The following is a 22,597-nucleotide window of genomic DNA, read 5'->3' as shown; positions in this document are numbered from 1 at the left end:
TGTAAACAATATTGAAATTGGAATGTCGTGACTGGCAGTGTAATATAACAATGGATTAACCATTCGGTGGAAGGTGACTCAGCCACGGTGAAAGATAATTGGTCCAATTTTTCAATGTGCACCATTGTATATTTTGAATCTCTTCGTGCCATTACCATCTGTCTTTCCATTAGATTATATGCAGAAAACAGAGTCGTAGCGTTCAGCTCAATATTAGAATGGATCGCTATTGCGATTGTCCATGTTGAAGAATAGACAAATTATGTTCCATTATATCTATAGTAGAAGACAAAATGTTGCCTAGTGAATAAAGCCTGTATGATCGCTTGGTCATACCATTGTCGACCACTGTCAAAGCATTTTCTATCTCACATAGTCTCTCAGCAGCCTCCTGCTGGTAGATTTTCCACACCTCGTTGTAAATAGCGTACAAAAAAGCGCTTGCGACGTGGCTTCATGGGACCTTACAAAATATACATAAGATCCATGTCTTCTGAGAGAAGAGATAAGTGTTGTTTCACCTGGGACAGTGTTGAGGTCTTTATCCACTCTAGGCATAACTTTCCGACACTGTAAGATGCCACCACCCGAGTGTTCTGAGTGTACATAGCGCTGCACAGGCCTGTAGACACTAAACCCTTCAGTCATTCCCTTGAACCGAGACTGAAAACTATTTGTGTTGATAGGCCAAACCAAACATCCCTTTCAATTGGAGTGCGATGAATTGTACGAACCATCATGTAGAATGCCATCTAATGTATCCTCACTATGTTGTGTATAATTTTGCCATCCCTCAAAGTGTGTAAGTGAGGGAATCTGAGGTAAGTTCAAATCCTTAATGTTGGCTGGCTGAATGCAGGAAGTCTGTTGCACTGTGTTGTTCAGGAAGATCATCTGATGTGACATGTCCTTGTCGGCAGCGTTAGTTATGATTTCACGGTTCCTTTATAGGCACCAACCAGGCGTGCAGACGTCAGTTCTTTTCTTTCCTCCCCAGTTAAGTGCCGTACTCGGAAGAGCTACCACTCTGTTGCTTTTTGTCAGGCTTTTTCTCGACTTTTTGTCTAAGTCTTTTCACTTCGTGTGCAAAGGATGTCTTCGAGGAAGACAGGGTTCAAGCCGTGTGGTGCTTTTCACCACATGATGTCGGTAACCGAAACCCATCTGATTTGTCTTTGGTGTCTCGAGCTCCTAAGACCTTGAGGAAACAGGCATTGAAGCTCCTCGCGGCCCAGCAGTCGACACTGTCAAGCGAGACTCCCCGGAGGTCCCAGTCATAATCAAAAAAGAAGAGGTTGCGGGACCGCTCTCGGAGCCCAGAGTCCACTCGGTCCTCAGGAAGAGGTATAAGAAGAAGAAGTCCAAGCGGACTTCATCTTTGCCTCAACTGGCGTCCGTCGTCGAGAGAGGTAAGAGGCACCAACACTCTAGGCATGGTTCCACAGAGCCTGAGTCAACTTCGTGCCTCCCACCCATTTCGGGAGCCACAGCGACTTCCGCTCAAATGAAAGAGTTTTACGAGGCCATGTGCCACATATTTGAGCAGAACAACCCCGCTGGTGAGCCCTCGGACCCCGAGAAGTCGGAAGGAGTCCCATCGGGTTTGACACCATTGGCTACAGCACCAGTGGGGCCTTAGGGATCTGATCACGGATCCTGGTCGATGCCGGTCATGCCATTGCGACCTTCCCCAATGTCGGACCCGAAGGCGGTGCCTGCGGCGTCACCAATGCCCATCAGTGGTGCCATCCCCATCCCTGATGACATGGAACCAGAATGACGTCGCGCGACCCGAATCCAACACCGAATGAACCCAGAGGTTCTATGTTATCACCTGAGCACTATGAGGAGGTGCTAGGTTCAGGAGAGGAATGGGAGGGGTCTGTGAACTCCCTGGCAAACCAGGAAGTCTCTGAGGAGAACTTGGACTGGTATGGGGAACTTGGGGAGGCCAGTGGTTGGACACCTCCCCAGATGCTGCCATGTTTTCTCCACCAACGGTAGTGAAGGAGGAGGAGGCGGCATCCTAAGCCTCGGTGGTAAGGAGGACAGCTGAGGTCCTTGGACTGGAGCTGGTCTCAGTGTAGGTCAGGACTATCCTCCTGACTGAGGTGCTTCAACCAGGGGCTTCTACATCCGAACCCCTTTTGCCCTTCAACGAAGCACTTACGGACATTCTTTTAGGCACATGGTCCAAGCCTAGCACACCAGCTCCTGTGAATTGGACGATTGCACACCACCATTTCCCACCTCCGGGCGACCCCAAGTTCCTCAGCCAATACCCCACCCAAGAAAGCTTGCTGGTGCAGGCCTCAACGTCCAAGGCGCGTTCCATTCTGCCCCTCCGGATGGGGAATCCAAGAGGTTGGATGCATTTGGAAAGATGTTTTCTTCCTTCAGCCTGGCATTGCAGTTGGTGATAATGCATGCTTATTAGGCCATTTCTCCGACTCCCTTCGGGAGATGGTTGCGCAAGTGCTGCCACAGGTCCCGGAGGGGGCCCGGGCTGTACTTTCCCAAGCAGTCAAAGATGGGAGAGATGCGTCAAAATTCACCATAAGGTGTGGTTTAGACAGAACGGATTTGCTGGGTAGGTCAATTTCAGCTACGGTGGCATTGAGACACCACGCCTGGATCCTTACATGTCAATTGGACTGTCGAACCTCCTGATAATTTTTTGATGGCGGACCTGCAGGTTCTTATTTGTTGTTGCTTCAGTGTTGGCCGTAATAAAGTTTTCCGGAGAGGTAGTAACATTGGACAGGTGCATAGTAGATGGAGTAGTGATTCATTGCCATAATCGCAAAGGTGACATCCCAAAGTAGGCCAAAAGTAGACCAAGTCTGTTTCCATTTTGGTGTAAGGTCTTTAGATGGATAAACTCTGAGCCTCCAACATCAAGTTGAGTTTTTTTGATCTTGAGAAGTGTTCGAGAAGGTACGGTTGAGGTTTTAAGGTTTTATATGTTGGCACAACCACCAATGTATAGGTTTTGTGCTCCAAAATTGCTTTGTCAATTAGCTGTGATTGCAGCCTAATGGCTTTGTTGGTTATTTGTTTGAACTCGGGGTATGCAAGTATTATGTGCCAAGCCTCATCCAACTTCGAAGATAAAGGTGATTGCCTTAAAACAGAATATACTGAATTATTCAATATGGTTTGTTTTTCGACTTCCAGCCAGCAGTAATGGGTGAGTGAGTTTGCCTCTGCTGCCCTCATTCTCCAGTAAAATTTAACAAGGGCACCTTGTCTTGCTGGAATCTCTTTTTTTAATCCGGACTCCAGCCGGATGTGAGCTTGTGATATCTAACGTGGGATTGAGAATAGTTTCTTCAAAAGACTGGATTGTGCAGTGTTCAGGCCTGCAACATCGTTGGTTTTGAGCAGTTCTGATCCGTACGAGATTGAGGGCAAGAATTTTGCTGCTACAACCTTAACAGATGGTTTGTTGAGCAGTTGCTGAGTTTTTTTGCAAGATTTTGAATGCACATAGCAACTGACTTGCTTTTGCTTGCCTTAAGACCAAGTGGTGCTTGTAGTTAAGGTGCTGATCGAGTAATACTCCCAGATATTTATATGTTGCAACCTGATCCAAGATGTTGCTGTTTGCCATCAAGGTGTATCTAGGTTGTCTTTTATGGGAGCTTGAAAAACTTATAACTTTAGTTTTTTGATAATTGAAGTCTATTTGAGCAGCAGCTATATATCCTACGAATTGGGTAATCAACCGCTGCAGGCCTCGAGGCGTTTTCCTGAGCAGGACGATGTCATCCTCGTACTGCAAGCTTACTATTGGAACATTTCCCTATTTCGGGGGTCTCCTTGTGTTTAGCATAGATGAATATCTAGGTCCGCTGTGTAAATGTTGAGCAAACAGGGTGCCAGAACGTACCCCTGTTTTAAGCCATTGGTGGTTGAGATTTTAATACTGACACTTCTGCCATCTCCTAGTTTTATTTGGACCCATGTTCTTGAATAGAGGTTAATGATTGCCTCAAGCAATTTTGTGGGAACTCCCCAGCTTTTCATTTTTCCCCATAGCTTTGTTCTGGGCACCTTATTGAAAGAGGCTTCAAGATCTACAAAACATGCGTACAGGAAACTTGATTTGATGATGGCTTGGTTGGCCAGGACAGTGACAGCTGATAGATTAGTTAAAGTGCTCATTCCAGCGTGGAATCCTGTTTGTGTTCTAGGGATTAAATGTGTGCTGTTAAACCAGTCCTCTAGGTCAGTCAACAGGTTTGAAGCGTAGACCTTAGCCTCCACATCAATAAGAGCTACTAATCTGTAATTGCTAGGGTTTGAGCGCACCTCTGTTTTATATATCGGTTGGCGTATACTTCCTCGCCATGATTCTGAGATGGTATCCGTCTCTAATACATAGGTAAACAGGGGGGTTAAATATGTAGACCAGAAGGGTGGATCTTTTGTAATAGGGCGTTAGGCAGGCCATTTAGCCCAGGGCCCCATAAGATCTTTGCAGTTTTATGACCTGCATTACCTGCTTTTGTGTAAACTGTGGGCTAAACTCCTTATCTAAAAAAAAAACCATATTCTTTACATCCTGAAGTAGCCATTCTGTTGATCATATCCATCAACTCTTTTCTCTTATGCCAACTCAGGTGATTTTGTGCTCCAAATATTATATCTCAGACAGACTGAATCGGCACTTTTTTGCTTTTAATGTGAGACCATTATTCATCAACATTCCAAGTGCCTCGCGCACATGCCTGTTGTGCTCTTCAACATTACTATCATAAATGAACACGTCATCTTGGTATATCTTCACCCCATCTACATCTCTCTCTCTTCATCACCCTTTGAAATACGGCAGCAGCTGAGATGAGCCCAAAGGGCATTCTTGAGAATTTAAAAGTCCCAAATGAAATGATGAACGCTGTCAAATCTTGAGAGTCCTTATGTAGGTTCACCTGGTGATATGCTGAGGCGAGATCTAGCAATGAAAAACACTTTGCACTATTCAACTTAACTAACATCTCAGTGATGTTTAGTAGGGAATAGTGATCTACCACCAAAATGTTTTTGAGCTCTCACAAATCTAGACTCAACCTTGCTTCCCCATTGGGCTTATGTGTCATTACAACTGGAGCATGCCATTCCAGTGCTTCAACTTCTTCTATTATGCCACTAAGTATTAGTCTTTCAACTTGCTACTGCACCTTGTCCCTAACCACCAACGGAACACCTCTGACTTTACTCATAACTGGCACTAAGTTATCCTTCAGTATAATTTTGTGAATGTTGCCCTTGAGTGACCCAACCCATCTTGAAGTACCTCAGGAAATTCCTTTTCATAGTCTTGTTTACTCAATCCAATTTGATTAACCTGTTCTATTTCCTTCAATCGCACTGCTGCATTTCCATTGGGATCAAAATAGACTGATAATCCCTTTAATGGGACCTTTTCTAGGAATTAGAGTCGCTAATCCGAAATGCTTCAAAACTCACTAGACTTTGGAGGAAGGTAACACCCTCTGCGTTTTTACCCGTTTTTGCCTCTCCTCCTCTGAAGGATATGGAGATATTAATCTTGCAATAAAGGGTTTTAAGGAAACGTTTACGCAGGCGTTAGACATCATTGCTCCCTTGAAATTTAGCAAAATTAGAATAAAAAATCTTGTCTTAACCTGGTACACTGAATCCCTAAAGAGTGAAAAAAATCACTTGCAGGAAATTTGAGAGTAAATGGAGAACATCCAAATCGACAGAGGATAAACTCATCTATAAATCTGCCTTAAGAAAATATCTAAAAAATATCCATACAGCAAGAAAAACTGATATTTGATAGAATTATGTGAGAAGTTGGCCTGGCATATGCTGGTCACTAGTTAAAGTGGCCACCTTGCACCAGTCCAATTCGACTCTTATGGTAGATAAGTTTAAGACAACCTTTTAAAGAAAGCAATCCTAGTGGTAGCTGTGGAGCGCAGCCTTCAGGCGAAGTCTCTGAGGAATGTAAAGCAGCTTGTTTTACCGTATAATCTCTTGAATTACCAAATGAAAGGACACCACACAGGTATATATATATAACATATATATGTATTTATTTCTAGACACACTCTACTAATCTCTTTATGAGATTAGAAGTCAGGAACATATGCACAAATCAATGTTTCACAACAAATTAAGCACTTATATGGCTGGGGCCCTAGGGGCGTACCGGACCATATACTAAAAAAGAGGTATAGGAAGAACGACTTGAGAAGGCCTATGGTCTTCAGAAGCGCTGGGGCCTCACTAATCCACCCAAGGCAGGTAAGTAAAGGATGGGGACACTGCCACTCTCTTTGGGCTAGTGACCCCTCCACAGCTTAGATTCACCACTGCCATGGGATGGTCTGTCCTAATTCCATCAATATTGGTCACCTGGTATCTAAACTCAGGTAAAAGCTGTTCTAGGGGCACTAGTCTCTTTGTCACCATGGTGACACTAGCCCCTGTGTCCCTGTAGGCCACAGCCTTCTGACCATTGATCATGGGCTCTTGTCTGTACCTGCCCAAAGTATTGGGACTCATGGTAAAGTTGGCAAACCCCATGCCACCATCACAGACTAGAGTTGCTTGTGTAGGGGACCTGGTTAGGCCAGAGTCCACCTGAGTTCCCCAAGAAAACCCAACTACGTTTTTGGGTGCACTCCCACCACCTGGGGGACTACTACTGGTAGTAACAGGAGCTGTTGGAGCTGCAGTGGGAGGAACATTTTCTTTATTGCCATTCTTTGGACAGCTGGAGTCAGTTTTCCAGTGGCCAGGTTGCTTGCACACATGGCAATATGGTTTCTTATTGGAAGAGGAAGGATTTAGGGACCCACCCCCTGAACTGGATGTTTGGGGCCCTTCAGAGGACTTTTCTGTATTTTTATTATCCCCACCTTTCTCTTTGGGCTTAGTGGAATAGTTCTTCTGGTCACCACCTTGGTTCTTGGGCCTCACCCTAGTTCTGACCTATTTGTCTGCCTTCTTTCCCAATTCTTGGGGAGAGGTCAGATCAGAGTCCACCAGGTACTGGTGTAAGAGCTGTTTTTGACAATTGTTAAGGATCTGCTCTCTCATTATTAGATTATACAATCCCGTAAAGGCAGTTGCTCTACTGCCAATTATCCAACCCTCCAGAGCCTTGGTAGCACAATGTACAAAGTCCACCCAGTCCTGTGTCTGTGCCTTCTGGGTATCTCTGAACTTCAACCTGTACTGCTCAGTGGTTAAGCCAAACCCATCTATCAATGCACTCTTCAGGACTTCATAATCATCAGCATCCTCTTCTCTAACAGTGAGGAGCTTGTCTCTACCTTTATCAGAAAAGGAGAGCCACAAGATTGCTGCCCACTGCTTTTGGGGGACCTGTTGTACTCTACAGGCCCTTTCCATAGCAGTTATCCATTTGTGCATATCATCCCCACTCTGGTAGGGAGGAACAACCTTGGACAGGTTCCTATGGTCTGGAATGTATTCTCTGACTCTAGGGACACTGTTGCTGTCACCAGGGGGTTCTAACCCCTCTTTTCTAGAAGCTCTCTGGAGCTCAAAGGCTTCTCTATCTAATGCCAACTGCTTGGTTCTGAGGGCAAGTCTTGCTTCCTCATACTGGAGCAGTTTGTACCTTCTTTCAGAGGAGATCTCCCTTCGAGGAAGGTATGAGTTCCTCTGCTGGAAAGATTCTCTGCCAGAGGGATAGGAGTGGTCCGATTCCCTAGAAAGGGACCTAGGCCTCTCTTCCACTCTGTCAGTTCTCTTAGGGAGAATTCCTCTGTCCTTTTCAGATCCCTGTGGATCTGGCCCTTCAACCATAGAGTCCAGGTCATCTTGATTTTCATCATCTGACCCAGAGACTATAGCTGACCCACCCCCTGATTCAGACCTATTAGCTCCTAGAGCTAATCTAAGATCATCTGCTGTCAGCAGATCTATCAGGTGTAGTGTGGAGGGACTCTGTCCTAGCTTCAGGTGCCTTGCAGCACACATGGCTTTCAAGTCAAAGAAAGTCATGTCCTTATACTGAGGCTGGGTGGACCCACTGGCTCCAACCCTTAAGGACATTCTAGTGTTGTGCAGTGTTGTACTACCTACACTAGTTTGTGGCCTACTGATCCTAGCTTGAGCTGTAGCAAGGATGTGCTATCCCTTCACAAACAGCTCTAAGTTCAGTAGAACTTGTTGATACTAAGCTTGACTTTATATGTACCTTGAGTACCTTTAGTGGTTTTCAGTTAGTAATTCAAATAGAGATTTTCTGGTAAAACAATGGCAAGCTGGAATCCCACACGCTGCCCACCAATGTGAGAAGTTGGCCTGGCATATGTTGGTCACTAGTTAAAGTGGCCATGTTGCACCAGTCCAATTCGACTCTTATGGTAGATAGGTTTAAGACAACCTTTTAAAGAAAGCTATCCTAGTGGTAGCTGTGGAGAGCAGCCTTCAGGCTAAGTCTCTGAGGAATGTAAAGCAGCTTGTTTTACCTTATAATCTCTTGAATTACCAAATGAAAGGACACCACACAGTTATATATATATAAAATATATATGTATTTATTTCTAGACACACTCTACTAATCTCTTTATGAGATTAGAAGTCAGGAACATATGCACAAATCAATGTTTCACAACAAATTAAGCACTTATATGGCTGGGGCCCTAGGGGCGTACCAGACCATATACTAAAAAAGAGGTATAGGAAGAACAACTTGAGAAGGGAGAAGGCCTATGGTCTTCAGAAGCGCTGGGGCCTCACTAATCCACCCAAGGCAGGTAAGTAAAGGACCCACGGGAGACGCATGCAATGTGAGAACACAGCCGCAGATCCCAATAGACTTCAATGGAGCAAGTCGCGGTTGGAATTTTAAAGTTCTAGGGTACTTCGGGAGAGTCTACAAGCAAGTCACTTACAAGGTAAGTAGTTCGAGGGCCAACACACACAGGAGCACTGGAGCGCACGAGTTACCTCACCCAGAGAAGCCGGGTGCATAGGTGTCTTTTGGTGTCGGGTTGCGGCGTCGTTTTCAATGGGAGACAAAGAAGACATGCTGCTTGTGAAGACTGGAGAAGTGTCCGGTGGAATCCAAGGCTGCTTTCTGAAGAAAGAAGACCTGAAAGCAGAGGAGACCGTGTTCAAAGTCACTTGCCAGTGACCCGGGCCCAGGAAGATGGATGCCCACAGTCATCGGGTGATTTCAGGTGATCACGGGTGTCATGACTCTTCAGCCACGAGGTCCAGGAGGCGTCGACAACAACCAGGAGCTGGATTCGGAGTGTCCCACAATGTCTGCAGCTTACTGAGGTGTCGGCAACCAGATTGGAGGCAACAAGCCTTGGCAACAGCAAGTCTCGTGGAATGTGAAGAAAGTCAGCGGTGCAGGCCAGCAAGGTCTGAGTAACTCACCCAGCAACGGTAAGTCAGGGCAGGTCTGGAGCAAACAGGGAAGCCCTTTGGTTCTGTAGAAAAGTCTTCAGAGGACCCACAAGCCAACGGGCAAGGGATTGCGAAGACACCTCGGGAGGATTCACTTCACAGGAGCCCACGGTCACTTGGGACGAGGTAGGCCTCTGATCTTCGGTGGAAATCCTGCTGGAGGCTTGGAGCACACGTGGTTCAATGCACAAGTTCGTAGAGCGTCGTGAAGGGATTGGACTTGAAAATAGTGCACGGTACCCGGGTATTGCTGTTCCTCGTCACTCGTGGGGTCCACTCGCCTCAGGTTTGCTGGAGACTCACAATGGCCGTCGAGAAGTCAGGAAATCCACTTCCGGGGCTGAAGGGCCTTTGGACTCTGGCGGGAGCGGGAAAGTTTGCGACCATTGATTCAGAGTTTTGGTGCCTGCCAAGCAGGGGAGTCACTCCTTGACTCCAAGGAAGATTCTTCAGTCTTCCAAAGGTAGTGGAACGTCGAAGGTCCAGGATTCTTCTTGTAGAGCGTCGTCCAGGGATATCTAAATGACAAGGGTTCCCTATCTTATACTAAAAGAAAGGGAGGGACTAGCTCTATGACCACTCCTCTGGGAGGGTCAGGGGGGTGGGTGGTTACACCCACTTCCCTTTGTCCAGTTTTGTGCCAGAGCAAGGGCAGGTAGCCCCTGAACCGGTTTGAGCTGGCATATGCACAGAGGAGCCTACTGCTCCCCCAGTGCAGGACTTCAAAGCACTCTAGGAGTGCACCCACCCAGCCCCAATACACTAAATCCTGTCTGGAAGGTGGTGACACCTCCCTGTGACAGGATACCTATTGTTGGGCCTCCTCCACTGCGAGTTTCGGTCAGCAGCAGGAGGGCAGCCCAGTGTCTGTGCTGGTGACATCCATTTTGTGATGGCAGGGCTCTTTCAGGATTCTACCATGTTTCCACAGTAGGTACATGTCTATCCCTCTAGAAGGGTGGGATCATACTCCCACACTAGTTACTGGAGTGGGGGTATGATTCCAAGGCATTTGACACCAAAAACGACATGTTTTGATGCAGCCATCCCAGAGTTAGCATTTACCGCAAGGTTTTAATGCACTTAAGAGTATATGGTTTAACCGCATCCACAAACAGCCACAGAGAATAGACTCTGCCAGCTGCAAAGGGGCCCTGCTCATGCAGAGGCACCACCTCACATGTAAACCAAGCACCCTGCCCTCAGGATTGATAGGGCCTGCCTTAGGGGTGACTGATAGGTTTATATGTGTGTGTAAGGTGAGATATAGGGTACCTATACCTCAGTGAGGAGTGCTAACACTACCTCACCCAGGCTGCAGTAGCAGACCTGTGGTGTCAGATTTAGTCTGCTTCCCGGGGGTGGCATAATACATGCTTCAGCCCCTGGTAGGCCTGTGAAGTACCTATGCCCTTGGTACCATATACTAGGGGCTCATAAGGTACCACAGTATCCAATCACTAGTGCACCTAATATGCACACCATGTCATTTAAGGGAGTAAGCAGATAGGCTGGGGTCTTGGATAGTAGGATCCCAGCCAGACTAGTCAAACACCATCATAACACCAGGAAAAAAGTGGGGGCAACCATGCAGTCAGATAAATAATAATAATAATAATAATACTGATATTTGTAAAGCGCGAACAGCTACCTCACGAGGAGGTGTCCCGGCGCTATAGACCGCTGGGGAACCCGTCCTGGCTATCCCTGTGAGATGGTCCCTTTCTGGGTATCTCCAAGGTGAAACCAGGCATCCCCAGCGTCTGTGGGGGGCCGTTGTAGAGATGAGGCAAGCTTAATGCCCAGAGTTGCCGAGTGTGTTCCTGGTTAGAGTAGGTACTGAGGCGAGAATTATCGAGTCCGTTTTGACCCTGGTCCACGACCCTGCCGCGTCGGGAATTGAACCCTGGTCCCTGGCCAATTCTCTGCTTACAGGTCTGCCGCCTCTAACCAGTGAGCCACACCTCCCACCTTCTTACAAATTAACACTGCAAGTAATTCTTCAAAAGAGCTTTATAAAATTGTAAAAGAATTTACCAACCCAGTGCTGTGCTTTGCCACCAAACCAGCATCTCAGGCATACTTTGAACAAAAGATTAATAACATCTACCAATCTATATTAAATGATGCAGTTCAGTTATTGCAAGCCCCATCGGAATAGATGGCTAGCCCTTGGTTCACAACTCTGGAACCTTTCAATCCCGCCCCTCTGGACCAAGTATTGAGCCTGCTCAATAGGATCAAATCTAGATCTCCTGATGATCCCCCCCCTATTATTGTAACTTTGGCCCTAATACTTCTTGCTCACATTACAGACCTATGTAACCTCTCTTTCAATTTGGAAGCTCTTCCAACTAAATGGAAAGCTTCTTGGATTAGGCCTATTCTTAAAAAACCTACGGCCAGCTCTACAGATTCGGCCAACAACATACTAATATCATTGATCATTGCTTCCTTTTTCTTGGGAAAGTCACTGAGTCTTAGGTAAACCAACACCTTGTTTCTTTTTATAAACCTATTCCCTTTTAGATCCTTCCCAGTCAGGTTTCCGTGCTTCACATAGCATGAAGTCAGCATTCGTGGAGACCACTGACACAATCAGGCTTGCCTTAGATCAGGGTAACTCTGCTATGCTGGTTCTCCTTGATCTATCGGCAGCTTTCGATACCAACTCTCATTCAATCCTGATCCAGAGATTAGGGGAGACCGGTGTCAGTGGCAAAGCTCTGGGTTGGCTGGAAAACTTTTTGTTGGAGCGAACCCACACAGTACAAGTAGATCTCTTCAATTTCAGAACCATGTTCCTGGATAAAGGGGTCTCATTGGGATTTATTTTGAGCCCTACTCTCTTTAACATATATGTGGTTTCCCTGGCTAAGGTTATGAGGTCGTGTGGTTTCAAAACCATTTCATATGCTATTTGACACCCAGCTTGTCATCACTATGGACCTTAATCCGGAATCTAGCAAACTGAAATTTAGGGACTGCATGTTAAAAACCGCCTCCTGGATGACGGCTATCTTTCTTCAGCTTAATTCCAGTAAGACGGAAATTCTGTTCTTTGGGAAGGCACATGCAGTCCAGTGAACGTAACAATGGCAATCTGAATTGGGACCGTCCCCCACCCCCCAAAAGAATTGCCAAAAGTCTGGGTGTTCTCCTGGATGCAAGCCTTTCCATGACTGAGCATGTCAATTCAATTTCTGGGACATGTTTTGATGTTATGCGCATGCTTAGGAAAGCCTCTCACTGCGTTCCTATGCAGACCAGGAAAACCCTAGTCCAGGCTCTGATAGTGAGTCACCTGGACTATGGGAATTCTCTCTTGGTCTCAATGAACAAAGTTCTTTTTTTTCAGACATCAGCTGGTGCAGAACGCAGCAGCCCGCCTTGTCTGCAACCTTCCTCCTCAATCACCGTTACGTTCCCTCCACTGGTTCCCTAAAAAAAGCATGATCTTTTTAAACTTCTTTGTTTGGTCTTCAAATCGTTGCATCAAAACGGACCATGGTATCTTAGAAACAAGTTTCAGCCATACATCCCGGCTCGCACTCTTAGATCTAGAAAGTACTACTCTTATGCCCCAAGCATATTCATACTGTTAGGCATGAAGGCCACCCTTTTTCTTTTTTGACCCCCAAACACTGGAATCAACTACCCCTTAAGTTACGCTTCTGTTTAGACCTACCTCATTTCAAGAAATCTCTGAAAACTTGGCTGTTTGATCTCTAACATCTCCACTGAATTGTGACTTGTGCGGGCCACTTAAGCGCGGAGAGATCTCCTCAGGGATGATTTGTGTGCTTATCAAATTGAATTGAATTAATTTAATTTAATTGATAAGTGAATCACCTTTCACAGATATTGTGGGCCTGATTTACAAAGGGCCTCCCCACTCGTGCAGAGGCCCCGCAGTCGTAGGGGAGTCTCTGCACTTCGGGCTGAATCTTCATAATGAAAAGTCTTGTTGCGGGGATTCCACCCCGAGTCACAATGACTGTGGGTCCTCTGGCACAAGTGCAATAGCCCTTTGTGAATCAGGCCCATAGATTTTACCTGCAGTGTATCTCTCTTTGAAATGAATCGACCCTGTGAGGTAACCCACAAATTTAATTACTTCGCACTTGTATCCTTTTGGACTAATGTCAGGTTTGGTAAGTAGGACTTTTTTTAAAATTCCATATCATATACATCTCTGAGGATCAATGTTATCTTGCCTCCAGAGTCAAACAAATTGCACACAGACAGAACCGTGGAAACTTTGGGTAAAAAATGCAGCTCTTATTTCTTTAGTCAAGTCTCAAATTCATTACATAATGTGCTTTGTCATTTGAAAAATCAGGCAAATGTTCAAACACTTTCTGACGCAATATTCCTATATGAGGCAAAATGTAAAAAACAAAAACCTGTACATAACGCGCTGATTTCTGTGTTACACCCCAATCCAAGATGGCGGTTCTGATTCAATTTCTCAATAGGCGAAGACGCATAGGCGTGGCATGTACCACATGATCAATGCGATGACAAAGGCTTATTATGAGCTGTAAACGTCACAGAAAATGATGAGAAGACAGTGAAGTCAGAAGCACACGAGCGAGAGCTTACTTGTGGGTGAAACCAGCAAAAGACGTCAGGGAGAATGCTGAGAAGAAAGTGACAGCAGTCGGTGCTGATCGCTCAGAAAATTACTTGGGACCATAGAACATCAGTATGTAGGGGACTAAGTCACCATACCACAGCATTATCTGTGAGCCGGAGTAGCTATAGTGCATCACTTGCCCTCCTAACCTTCCTAGAAAGACAAGTGATTTGGCACCCCAGAACACAATACTCCCGAACATCTCAGGGATCACGGTAACAATAGACACCCTTTCGTTCTCTCACTTGTACTTGTCCATAATAAGATAGAAAAGAGACACAAAGGAAGTTTATAATGTTCATTTATACTATTGTGCTCTAAAATGCAATAATTGCTCCTCAATTAGAAAACAAACACATGTCACTAATGTCATCAGCATGGTTAATAAACCCAATACAATGAAAAGCCCTGTCATATTATCTGACAGATCTGCATAAGCTCTCCCCCACTTCTAAAGCTAAGTCTTTATAGGTTATAGATCGCTGGGTTTAGTGGGGGACCCGGTACATCAGCATACAAAATTGGATGTTCTACATCTTAGCTGAAGCAGCGTTTTTGTCTCAGGACCTTTGCTGTGTGTGTGTGGTTTTCCAGCACCTCTGTCCTCAGTTATATGACACAATATGTGTATTCAAAACAACAGCGGCATTCTTCTATTATTTCTAGAATGCTGAAGGGGTGATGGACTAAGGTCTCACTAAGTCTCCACAGGGGAGTAATTACTTTAAGGATGATTACCCTCACCCACCATAGGTGGCATGCTTCATCATATGGGTTTCTACTCCCAATGGGGAGGCCTAGTCCCACTGGGGGCTATAACCCGTCACAGCTCATGTACCGTAACGGGGGACCGACGGAGAGAGCGGGGCCCCCTTCCCTGAGCTGTTGCCAGGTAGAGGTGAGGCCGCTTATTCTAATTTTAGGGTACATCCAGTAAAATCCGACAAGAGATAATTAGGATTACTGGTTTGGTATCACTATTTGATTCTCGTATTTTTCACTTTCACACAGCAGCAGCCAAATCCTACTGGTCCTGATGAAAGCCTGGATACTCTTAGCGATCATTTAGCATGAAGCATGCTGACCTCCTTTTGCCAACACCGAGCCGTTCAAATCCATATTGCTCGCTGCACTGTTTTTAACCTCTACCAGTGTGAGCAAGTGAATAAAGAGTATTGTTTTGCCCACACTACGTAGTTTTAATCCCACCACTTCTGATTCACTATTCTTTTGCGCTGCACCCACACTACACCTTTGTCCATCTATGGGATTTTAGCATCCTTGTGATTAAAAACATACCTGATAAAACATCCCTGAGCTCCCTCCTCACAGTGAGGAGGTTGTAGCCCCAGTGGGACTAGGCCTTTCCATTGGGAGGAGAAACCCATATGATGAAGCATGCCACCTATGGTGGGTGAGGGTATTAGTCCTTAAAGGGATTACTCACCTGTGGAGACTTAGTGAGACCTTAGTCCATCACCCCTTCAGCATTCTGCGTGCTAGCACAGACCCGAGTAATTGTTGTGTTATTGTTGAAAAGGCCAAAAACCAGAAATGTTGGGATGCAGTGGTTTAGTCAAATTGTTAACGTGGAATGTACGGGGTCTCAATAACCCCCAAAAATACGACAGGTGCTGGCATACCTAGACAGGTATGGAATTCAAGTGGCATTTTTACAAGAAACGCACCTCACAAAACACACAGAGCACAATGTAGGAAAGATGTGGTCGGCAATTAGGATAGCCTTGTCATGTTCCACATATTCAAGGGGAGTGTTGTTACTAGTGAAAAAGGGAACTCCATAAATTCTCACTCACAGAGACTGACGAAAATGGGAGACTCCTCCTTATACAGGGATGCATGGGTGGTTCGAAGATTCTGTTTGTAAATATGTGTGGTCCTAATGTAGATGATCCAGCATTTTTCATTGAGGTTTGGAGACGTCTGAGATCATTGCCTTTGTCTATAGTGATATGGGGGGACTTAAAAGTATATCTGGATCCCCAACTGTACTGCTCAGCCACTACAGCATGGCATGGGAAACAAGCAGCTAAGACAGTAAAGGAAATCATGGAGGCTGGGGGGTTTGTAGAAGTACGGAGATTTAGGAATCCCGACTCTTTAAAGGGAACATATGTATCGTCTGTGCAAGGCACATGGTCCAGATTGGATTACTGGCTTGTCTCTGGGGAGGTGTGTACCTGGACGATGGGTGTGTCACACTTTGCCAGGACGCTATCTGACCATGCCCCTGTGCTACTGGAGCTAGCCATTCCTACATACACCAAGATCCCATTTCAATGGGGATTGCAAACGTCATCATTGCTAGACACAGTATTCCGTACAACTATTGGCTCGGCCATTAAAAACATTTTTTATGAGAATGAGGGAACAGTGAAAGAGGCTGGGACACTCTGGGAGGCCTTCAAGGTCACTATTTGCGGAGAGTACATGGGGACTCAGGCAGGGATCCTGAAATCGCTTTGTAATAATTTACAAGGCATTGAGAGCAGGTTACACACCATTGAGCGTAGATATGAACAGAGGCCCAGATGAGAGATTTGGTCACAGAGCACACAGACACTGCTGGGCAGGAGGCACGCCATATGTCCTGAAGGTGGAAGGCACGAGCATATGGGGAGGATGGCATAACGGGGTGTTCACTGGCCTCTAAATTATTGGAGCCTAGTGAGCAGGATCACATAGTAGAAATTGTAGACTGTAACTCCAACACATGTTATATGACACCAGAGATCATAATGGTGTTCACAGAGTTCTATACCATGCTATATAGACCTAGGACCGCAGCATCTGAGAGTGAGGTGTCCAGTAATCTGGAAGATGTCGCTTTGAGTTAGCTGTCCTTGGGCCAGAGAGAGTACCTAAAGCAGCCCTGGACTGTGGAGGATGTGAAATAAGCTATATGGCACTACCGAAGGGAAAGGCAGCTGGGGTGGATGCTCTACCCAGTGAGTTCTATAAAGCTTATGCGGATAGTCTGGCCCTGCGACTGTTAGATGTGTACAGAGAGACATATGAAAGTGGCGCTTTGCCCCTCACTCTCCGTGAGGCTCTTATAGTTACGTTACTGAAGCCAGATAAAGATGCAAGTAGGTGGGAGTCTTATGGGCCATTGTCGCTTATAAATATCGACACCAAAATTCTCACCAAAATATTTGTCACCAGACTGCAACCTCTTGTACCTAGTCTGGTCCTACCGGACCAGTCGGGATTCCTACCTCAAAGATCCACGGCACACAGCCTGAGAACCCTGTTTGCAGTGCTAGATCAATTAAACCCTGAGCTGAAAGCTGTGGCAGTTCTGTTAGACGCTGCCAAGGCATTTGATTCCATACAGTGTGGGGTATATGTTTACAGTCTTACAACGCATGGGGATGCCTCCTGCTTTTCTGAAGTGGGTGCACCTACTATACATTAACCCACTGGCAAGGATATGTATTAATACATTTGTTTCTGATCCAGTAGAGATCTGCAGGGGAACTAGGCAGAGATGCCCCCTTTCCTCGATGCTGTTCTCCTTGGTGCTGGAACGATTGGCGTGTAAAATTAGGCAAAGCCATGCACAGGCTGCACTGAGGTTTAGACAACGCCCCCTTGTCATATCACTGTATGCAGGTGACATGCTGTTGTATGTGAGAGAATCCGAGGTACACCTGGCACCCCTAATACAAGAGTATGTGCAGTTTGAGAGGTATTCTGGCCTCAGTATCAATTGGGAAAAATCTACAATTTTTCCCCTCACACAATGCACCAAATTCTATGATCTGGAGTTTCCATTGGCCTGGATAACCAAACCTGTACGGTAGCTAGGTGTTTGGGTGCACAGTGACACAGAGATGGTGATCTGCATGAATTACGGGTGGGCTGTCTCGAAGCTAATAAATCAGGTCGCAAGATGGGCACATCTTCCACTGACCTTGGCAGATTGAATCGTAGCAATGAAAATGTTGATACTACCTAAATTCTTATATCCCTTTGAGAGTATACCAATAGTATGTAACAAAGCAATATTTAAGTCCATCAAAACATGTCTGTTAACACTGGCATGGGCGGGCAAGCAGCCGAGATGCAGCTGGGATACCCTAACGCAGCCAACAGTGAGAGGAGGCTTTTGCGCCCCATACCTGAGACTATAATATTTATGTGCGCAAGCACAATTTGCACACCATTGGCATTTTCCACAACATTATCTTCCACATCTGGTGATGGAGGCTGATGATTCCCATCCACTCCAGCTCCCTGCCATGGTACTACATAACCGGCCGTAGATTAATAGACAGGAGATAAATACCATATCTAGTACTTCAAAAGCTTGGAGGGAGCTGCGCGACAGGGCGGGTAGGGAATATATCTATGGACTGGCTATGCCACTGGCGGTGCACCCTGGCATATCTGTAACCCATGAGCCCAGAGCATTGGGAATTCTTAGAACTGCAGGGGTGACTACCTTGGGAGACTTATATATCGACTGCCAGTTTATGTCACTTGATGTACTTACGGCTGAACAACCCTATATGGTTATGCTGGGCTTTCTGTATGCTAGACTGCATATGGCTGTCAGTTAATTGTATCCCATGTTCCCGAAAGAGCCGCGGATGTTGAAAGCGCTACAGGTGTTATTGACTACTGGAGAAAGTAAGGGGCTGATAACCAGACTAAATAACACGTCTCTTAGGTAAAACTCAGTGACCAGTTCTGCAGCTGTAGATAGATGCTTGGAGCACCACTAGCTTGGGAAGACTGCGCTCACAGAGCATCTCACCGCCAACTGTATTCTTTGAATACTCCAACTTAAGTTCATTAAACAAACGTACTACACGCCTGTTGGGTTGCACAGATATGGGTTGCAGGAAGATTCCCAGTGTGTGAGATGTGGCGATGCCACAGCCGATTTTAGCCCAAATAATAATGGAAGAAGTGGGATGCACCCCACAAGTGTGCCTGCTAGGTCTTGTTAAATCGATTAAACCATGTAACCGCAAACGGGTGGCTGTTACTACATTGCTAACTAAATAATTGGTAGCTAAGAATTGGGGTAGGAAAGCAGTGCCTACAGTGGCACAAAGGCTGAAGGATGTTGCTTTTTGTAGAGGACAGCTTGACATTTATGCCGAAAAACTACCAGTTGCCTCCAGACCCAAGGATATATGGGGTCCGATGACTGCATTCTTATTAGAACTAAACCCAGGTGGGCAACTCTGCTCCGCATGCGGAGTATACGGAGTTTTGCCTACTCTGCATTCCGTTACGAATGCGGAGTTTAGGCAAAACTCCGCCTCCTTGGCGGAGCGGAGTTAGCCGGCCCCTCCACCCTCCCAAAGTAATTATAATGTAAAAAAAAAAGGCACCTGCCGTGGCTCCCTCCTCCTCGCCATGGCCGCTCTCCTTCCTCGTCCTCGCTGTCCTTCTTCTTTGATAACCCCTACATTGTATGTCTTGCACGAGGATGAAGAAGGAGAGCGGCCATGGCGATGAGGAGGCAGCCACAGCAGTTAAGTGCCTTTTTTTTTTTTTTACATTATAATTACTTTGGGCGGAGGGAGGGAGCGGAGCGCAATTCTACTGAGTTTTTTTCCAACTCCGCGGAACTCCGCATAGAGTCACTACGCCTTCTCCGCCCTCCCTTAATTAGAACACCCAGAAATGTTATAATGATTTGAAAATATACAGTAGCTTGATATAGCCCGGTGGGGTGGTTGATAACCAGCCAGGTAGAGGTGTCGATGAGCAGCGCACTTGATTGAGTGGATGTTAAAGCACTACGGTGATACATGATGTACAGTACTGCACAGGATGTAGTTTTTATTTGTTGATATTCTATCCTTTTTTGTTTCTATCTCTAAAATCTACTGTCAAATGCATATGTAACATGCAATAAAACTCAATAAATAATTTAAAAAATACAGTGTTTTCATGTCACTTTGCATGATATCAATAACAGATGACACAGTTTTTCTAATTATAAATGTGAGAAGACAGCATATTAATAGTATTCGCAACAACAGCCAGCACTTTATCCAAATTATCCTGATCATTTTGTCTGAAACATGCATCGGCTTTCATTTGGGATAGTGGTGGCCGGTAAGTTTAGGAGGGAGTGGGGCGAATGGGACGCACACATTCACACTCACAGCCATGCATTCACATGCACGCACGCACACACACACAAACACATCCATTCAGAACACTCATTACCAAACATTCATACATACACGCACGCACCAAACATTAATTTAAAAAAAAAAAAAAAACACACGCTTACCTGCAGCTCTCCTTTGGAGGTCCCACGAGGCTAAAGTCAGTCAATGAGGGAAGGCAGCAGTCCCAACGTCATGACAGGTTGGGATAGTATCAGTGTATCTGCTGACCCCACCCCACTCTGTGATGAAGTCTCTCTGATTGACCCTGGGCGCTTCAGGGCTTAAAACTGAAGCGCCCAGGTGCGAGGCAATCAGTGACGCTGCCCCTCGTCACACAGGAGATGACCTCAGGGAACATTGCTTGGCAGAGAAGGTCATGCCCACAGGAGTTGTGACTTCCTCAGCCCAGCGAAGTTGAGCTCAGACAGCCAGGCGCCTGCTCATTTAACGCATGTCTGGCTCCTGGCTGCCTAACCTGAAAATGAACAGTGTCTGTCAGGCTGAACTTTGTTCAGCCTGACAGACACTGTTTTTGTGAGGGGCAAAAGGTGGGGGGGTGGCCCCTCAGCCCCAATGGACCAGCCGCTGCTGGACAATTTCCAAATTTCATTATAAGTTGCATAAATAAATCTTTTAGAACGTGGACATTTGGAACCCATTAGAAAATCTGACGAGTCTATGTCTTCGGACAGGAGAGAAAGATGTTGTTTCACTGCCGATAGTGTGGAAGTTTCCAACCATTGTTGACACAATTTTCCCACAGAATAGGTGTAACAATACCAGAATGTTGTGAGTGAAAATATCGGGGATAGGGTCTGCTTGATTTAACCTCTTGAGTGCCCATGACAAGATGGTCTCGTCATGGGCCGCGGTTGCGCTGTGCCCATGACGAGACTATCTCGTCATGAACCCTGCCCGCTAATGAAATGGCCGGCACAGGGCGGGGAAAGGGCGGGGCACTCAAGGGGTTAAACCCAGGTGTGGATTTGAGAAAACAAGCATGACAACCATTAGTGTCTACTGGCTATAATAACCACCCGTTAGGATCTGAAAGTGTGAAATTAAATGTACCATTCTGGACCATGCTATTGAGTTGTTTGTTCTTCAGTATAAACTTCGCTAATTATCAAAACGGGCAATGGAGGGAATATTTGGGGCATTCATGTCTTTAATTGGTGCCAATTCCAGACATGGAGTCCGCTGACAGTGTCATTCAAAAAGAAAATTTGTGTTGGAATTAATCAGGCCAGAAGCAAAGTTTTCGTTCCCTGAACGTGCTAAGGTTTCAAATCAATTGTATCTTTCCAGTAATCATAGCCTTTAAGTGCCAACTGGTTGCCAAATTAAGCTGTATATATGAGCTTAGTCTGTGTAAGCATATAATGTTTTTGTGTGGTAGGGACTAATTGTAAATAATATGACGTAGGGTCTAAAGTATCATAACCTGTAAAATATGTGAATTTGTTTATTTGTTTGAGAGCTCCTTGTGGGGGAGTCAGACAATGGTCCCACTGTGTATAATTAAACAGTGCACATTGACTGCTGGCTCTGTGTAGAAAATGATGTTCGTAATGGTGATAACAGAACATATCAGCATGGTTAGCGGAATTGAGGTATAGATCCTCCGATTCAAAGACAGTATAATATTTCAGCTCTGAAAGTATAGAATTTACGGTTTCAATACCCAATCATCTGAATGTAACCCAGGTACTATTATATCACCCATAGAAACTTTGAACACATATGGTATCTGCAGGATCTCCGTAGGGCCATATTTCTCAAAAGGAACTTTATCCCAAACAATTCCATCAATCACTGGAATGGCTGAGATGTTGACGAGGGAGGGGTCTCTTTTCGGTTTATTGGAAGAAGAATGAGGGGCCAGCACCCCGTTGACCAGTTCTGTAGCAGAGCATTCTGGGAGGTAGTGGCCATTGATAAACAGGAAAAAAACGGTCACAAATCCAATCCACATGAACAGGAAAATCATGGAGAGTGTGGTCCAAATTTATATCCAAGGTAGGACTAGATATGTGCATTTCAGCCATGAAATAAGAACACAAATCCGTGCTGGAGGAGTGTACAAAACAAAAGAACTGTCTGAAGACAAATCATCTTGATCCATATAATGCCCAGAGGCACTTAGTTGAAAAACTGGAGGCTCTAGTTCAATAGCATTATTGAAAAGTCCAACAGAGGTGGATCCACCAATGGTGGATCAGTATAAATGACGTCAGTAGCAAAAGATGAAGTAAGAGAGACTGCACTCGCTTCAGTCATGTTGTCAGTTGAGGACTCAGTCCCCCTACTCCCCACCCCCAGCCCGGGAGTAGCAGCATCGGTGGTGCTCACGGGCTGCAGAGGAATG

At 45.7% G+C, this 22,597-nt stretch overlaps 1 pseudogene; it reads right to left on the bottom strand.

Annotated features, from left to right (window-relative positions):
• Nucleotides 1-21,572: 21,572 nt before the first annotated feature.
• On the bottom strand, nucleotides 21,573-22,354 carry LOC146776347 (uncharacterized; annotated as a pseudogene).
• Between the last annotated feature and the right edge of the window lie 243 nt (nucleotides 22,355-22,597).

This window comes from Triturus cristatus, chromosome 12, assembly GCF_964204655.1.
Source record: "Triturus cristatus chromosome 12, aTriCri1.1, whole genome shotgun sequence".
NCBI lineage: Eukaryota > Metazoa > Chordata > Amphibia > Caudata > Salamandridae > Triturus > Triturus cristatus.
This window is presented reverse-complemented; position numbering and strand designations above follow the sequence as displayed.